At 37.7% G+C, this 5,763-nt stretch overlaps 1 protein-coding gene across 3 annotated transcripts in view; it reads right to left on the bottom strand.

Moving 5' to 3' along the window:
• Nucleotides 1–5,763, bottom strand: part of LOC117954524 (zinc finger protein GLIS1) — a 36,188-nt gene extending 30,425 nt beyond the window's left edge. The window contains exon 1 of one of the 3 annotated variants that reach the window (XM_034888401.1): nt 5,632–5,763. The gene's annotated coding sequence lies outside the window, so the exon portion shown is untranslated. Of the gene's footprint in view, nt 1–1,444; nt 1,765–5,631 lie in introns of those variants that run through there. The other 2 variants (XM_034888402.1, XM_034888403.1) reach the window with 2 other exon arrangements.

The following is a 5,763-nucleotide window of genomic DNA, read 5'->3' as shown; positions in this document are numbered from 1 at the left end:
GTCTTCCCCATGTTTGTGTAGGCTTCAGAACTGGACTGAGAGACCATTTAAAGCCCTTTGCAGGTGTTTTGAGTTAATGAGCTGATTAGTTTGTGGCACCAGGTGTCTTCACAATTTAACCCTTATACAATATTCTAATTTTGTGACACACGGAATTTTGGATTTTCATTTGTTGCCACTTCAAATCATCAAAATTAAATGAAATAAACATTTGAATGCATCAGTCTGTGTGCAATGAATAAATATAATATACAAGTTACACCTTTTGAATGCAATTACTGAAATAAATCAAGTTTTTCAAAATATTCTAATTTACTGGCTTTTACCTGTATATACACGTCCACTCTCACTTAGACCTTCACCATATATACCAGTCCACTCTCACTTAGTCATTTACCTTATATACCAGTCCATTCTCACTTAATCCTTCACCATATATACCAGTCCACTCTCACTTAGTCATTTACCTTATATACCAGTCCATTCTCACTTAATCCTTCAGCATATATACGAGTCCATTCTCACTTAGCCCTTCAGCATATATACCAGTCCATTCTCACTTAATCCTTCACCATACATTCCATTCCATTCTCACTTAGTCCTTCAGCATATATACCAGTCCATTCTCACTAAGTCCTTCACCATATACCTGTCCACTCTTACTTAGTCCTTCACCATATCATTCCATTCTCATTTATTCCCTCACCATAAACTGTATACCTGTCCACTATCACTTAGTCCCTGTCAGATTGGCTTTTGTTTTACTGCCAAGGTCTCTAGTTTTACTTACTTACTTATCCTAATCTGCTTGTTCTGACCCTGTTTTTTGGACCTGGGTTCTGCCAGCCCCTCCTCATATTTGTTAGCCTGTGTGATTTTGAATCTGTCTTACTGTTTGAAAAACCGAGCTTTAACAAAGTGTCTCACTGTTGTGCTTTTGGATTTAAGTCTGCCAGTAACCGTGCAAAATGAAGGGGTCGCTCGTGTTTGCAAACGCACAGAGAATTGCCACCAACTCTCAAATTTAGTGTTTGTCTATATTGAATCATTCTTTCGGTTCTGAGGTCCCAAATTTTTACTATACTGGTTCACTGCAAAAAAGCTCTGATAAACCCACCTGCCCAACATCAATAGCAGACAGACCGGTCGGTAAACATAGTGGGGCATTTAGAAAATAAAGAGACATATTTCCCTCAAGATAAATAGACAAAAAACAGCGTTAACAGGAGAGAAATTGGACTAATCAGGGTCCCCACACCTGGGGCAACAGATACGCACAGATCCTAAACCAGAAAATCAAACAATGTGACTTATTGTGCTTTGATTCACAATACGTAGTTTAGTTAACACAGGTGATAATCCGACAGGACATATAACGTTCCTCAGTTTGCTGTAAACATTAAACTGCTCAATTCCCCATTTGTTTGCGTTGTCCCAATTTTACCTTGTTTTCCTGCTGCTTTCATGTTGGATAATCCTCTCCGAAAGATGCCTGAGCTCAAAAGCCTGTTTTTCGCTAGGTATAGGCTACCATCAAAGCAAAAAAGTATCTTCTCAAGTTAGCTAACATTTTCTCCCGGAGAACTTCGTTAAATCTGATCGTTAAAAACAGCGGTTTTGTTAAACAAAAAAGTGTTTAGCTACTAATCTCAAATCAGACTTTTAAATGTGTGATGTAGAAGATAATTCACATTGTTAATGGTGACCGCAGTTACTCTATTCCTTAAAATAAATGCGCATCTCTTAGCTAGCTAGCTAATGACAACAACAGTAGGCTACTTGGCAACTGTCTATTTTGAATAATTGTTTCGGTTGTGCGGCTTTACTATATCGGTTCACTGTCATCAACACAGTTTTCAGCTGCCTGCTCATGTCTTACATAGCTAGCTAGCTAGCTAGTGACAACAACAGTAGGTAACTGCTAGCTAGCTAATCAAATTGCAGCAGTAGGAACACGAGCAATTAACTTTGGGCATGTGCCGTGTTGTTTTCCCACACTCATGGCACTCTAGAGCCAAGCACGTTTAAAAACACCATGTTAAAACTATCAGCCACTAAACTTAAATCATAGAATAATGATACATAATATCAACAGATGTTGATTTATGTCATGCAATAATCCAGAATTATATTTATTTCTAAGTTAACTAACTTCTTTTTACATTGTGGTCTTGCAACTTTAATTAAAGGTCCTCAATACTTCTTCCACCACTGTCCAACAAATCATTCAACCAGGATGAAGAAAGGGTTTGCCTGCAACTAAATATGGAATCAATACAAAGAGGCTACACTCACATGTACACACACATTGCTTTAATACATTTGTTTTATGTTCATGTATTGTGAGAATAACCCCAAGCAAGAGTCTAGGAGTTTAATAATCATCATGTAGAGATAAACTACCCTGTGTGCATTAATGAAACTTTTATAATCTCACTAATTCACCGGGCTGTGCTAAGAAGAAAAGTTGTGGGACTTGAAATAATTTCTCAAGTAAATTTAATTTGAAAAGACATTAGCCTGCAGTTAACACACACCAGAAACAATGTTGAAACAGTTACCTCTGTTACTCACAACGGGTCCTATTACCTAGCTCTGTCACCCTTGGGTGTTGCAAAAGACCACGCACCTCTCAGCCAGGAATAATATTTCTGAACCAAACCAAAATGAGCTGTGCTTGTAGGATGATCACTGTTAATGTCAATGAAATGTACGTAGGGGCTGGGCAGCTGAGAAAAACAAGTGACGAACCATTTCATCAGTATGAACACAGGCACCGCTGTCATGAAAAAGCAGTTCAAACTACTATGAGATCGGATGTGACAAATTCAGACTCCAGGCTGTTTCTTTCATGGTAACAAATATTCATGTAAGAGAAAGCAAATGTGTTTCTTGCCTAACACTAATAAGTCCCATATGATTGGAGTCGCTTGACTTTGAGCCCTTAATTAAATACATTAGGTCATCTTTGTAAACATCAGTATTAAAGGGACATTAGTAAGTAAGCTGGGACTTTAAATGAACTCTATTGGTGACCAGAGGGAATTGGAGTAATAAAGTGCATTCATCCAAATGTTGCTCAAATGTAAATCAAATTTACTAAAAGCCAACAAAAGAAAATTGGTCTTAACAGGTGTTTTCATCAGCTGGTTTTATGCATACAGTAAGAAGAGGGTGTACCAAGATAACATAATCAAAAGCGCTCCGGTAATCCAATTTTTTATTAACTTAATTTGTTTCTTCTACATGTGGTGTTTTGAATTTGCAGCAAATGTACTTAAACTGTGAAAAGTACAAATACTCATAATGGCCCCCTTTAAAGTATATTATTATTGTAAAATATTATATTATTCTGTTTTCATCACTAATAAATCCATGCAGGAGCATGTACGTACATGTTTGTACCACTAGGTAGATTAGTATTATAGTACTGCATCATATAATAAAAGCATATCATATCATTTTGGTGTGTAAAAAAATACCTAATAGGCTACGTCTTGCAAAGAAAATGTAGTTAGAAAAAATTAAAAAATTAGCCAACAGTATTTCCTTTTGAAAAGCAGTAGAAGTTTAAAGCACAAGTACTCAAAACTTTACTTAAGTAAAGAACATTCCACAGAGAGTTTTATGGAGAGTTACTGTCTGTAAAATTTCTTGAAGGACAAAAAGGCTCAGAAAACTCCCGGTGTCTTGCATCCAGACATGTTGTTCAGCACGAAATAATAATACAAACGTGATTCCCTTGTAACCCTTCCCTTGTAGCCATTTTTACATTTGTATTTGTATGCCAACATGTCAATTACAAAGCTTTGGAGCTGCTTTAGACACACCCAAGCTAGCTGTCTAACGCAAAGATTTTCTAGGTGTTTAAAAACAGGGGATGGGCCGTTAGTGATCTGATGACAGGTGCAACACAGTCACTGAAGAAAGAGATCAGGATCTTAAATAGTATCTAAATAATCTTAACTTAAGGTCCACTTCCAGGTTTTCCGGAGTTGTCAGAATTAATACGCGGACAATGATTGTGTGGTTGAAAGGTCCAGAAATAGCTTGTAAGTGGTTAAGGAATGTTTTCAAACTACTATTTCCAAGGTCATGAAGATTCATCTAAACTTGAGGTCCACTTACTTGCTTGTTTGGGAGCATTTGTCAGCATCACACAGTCTTCAGCAGATTCAATGACTCTTTCTAAGGTCAATGAATGAAATGGACAAGAGTGTTGCATCAAAATGTGTGTGCCTTATATTTTGTGCTTTCTCTGGGAAAATGTTGTCATCTCACCCAACGTTGTTTGTTTTGTTGTCTCATACATGCAGAGGCAAATTGACTAAATTAATTTAGTGACCGAATGAATGACAAGTAACCTCACAACTCTCTTGTAGGATCAATGGACTCTGTTTCTGGGTTCATACATTCACTTCATTGTCAAAGCTGTTTACATTTAGAAAAATCAGCATAGGAAAATCATCCACTAAAATTGAAATGCTTTTGTTATTTTCTCCCCCTGGTGTGAAATCGAGGCGGACATACACTGCCAGGGCAAACAAATATTTTTGGGGCGAAACAAATCTTGGCCTGCTGCTGTTTCCTGCTCGTAGCTGAGCACTTGAACAAACAATCTAAGCATCTGGTTAAATAATTGCTGAGCATTGATCAACAACCTGATCAACCTCCCAAAGGCGTATTTAAGTCATGTTGTGCTTTACAACAGTACCAATTTTTTTTTTATTACCCTCTTTAAAAGCCACATATATACGATTAAATGAGGTTTATGATGAAATTATTTGACTCAGCACTTACTGCACACACCTCTGTGCAATGGTTGCACTGGCAGAGGCCTGTGAGTATAAAGCATGAATCCCCAGAACAAGCTCAATGTCAGCGATACATTGAGACTAATGATTAAAACAAGCCTCCTCATCTGTTTGGCTTTCAGAAAGTCCAGATTTCCACCCCCTGCACAGCACTTTTCATTCCATTAACATTACATAAATCAGTGCTCTGCAGAGAAATGGAATGGAAGAGTCCCATAAGTAATGAGAGGGGGAAAACATCACATTTGGGTAAGAGTTCACTACAGTATAGAGCGGCAAATCTATTAATTGCCTTCCTCAAATCCTTGTTGCACAATCAAAATAAGTTATTGTGTAATCCACGATACTGAGGGAAAACTAAAGCGGATTATTAACATTTTTAACAACAGTCAAGAGTTATTTCCTCCATTTTGGAAAGTTTTTCCTCATTTAGCCCATCATAAACTCTTGGCATGCTAGTGGCTGTACAGCTGTTGCAAATCCACCAAACAAAGGTTCATGTGCCAGCTGCAGTTACTTTAAGAGTTTACAGACAGTTGCCAACATTTACAGTGATGTACACATCCTAATACTTCTTATTTTTTTCCATCATGCTCATTGTCAAAACAAAAAAAGCTGACTTTGAGGTGATCGAACTGAACAAAAAGAAGATGAAATCCGCATTGAAACGTTTAGCCTACTACAAACTGAAATACAAAATACATCTAGTGACATCTTCGTTGTCACTTGTCTCCATGGCAACACGGTTTCCAAAAACTTTATACATTTAAAACACATTATAAGAACAGTAATGGGACAATGTGAGAGCTGTTCTTACCGTTTTGCGTCCAGTCATAATTCACAGCTTGTTAGTAGGTCTTTGCCTCGCGCCGGCTGCACGCGGATTGTGCTTCCCACTGTCACAGCAGCGCTGTCTGCACCGCGAGATCGCGCTCTCCATCTGCTAAGG

The sequence above is a fragment of the Etheostoma cragini genome, chromosome 12, assembly GCF_013103735.1.
Source record: "Etheostoma cragini isolate CJK2018 chromosome 12, CSU_Ecrag_1.0, whole genome shotgun sequence".
In the NCBI taxonomy this organism is placed as follows: Eukaryota; Metazoa; Chordata; class Actinopteri; order Perciformes; family Percidae; genus Etheostoma; species Etheostoma cragini.
This window is presented reverse-complemented; position numbering and strand designations above follow the sequence as displayed.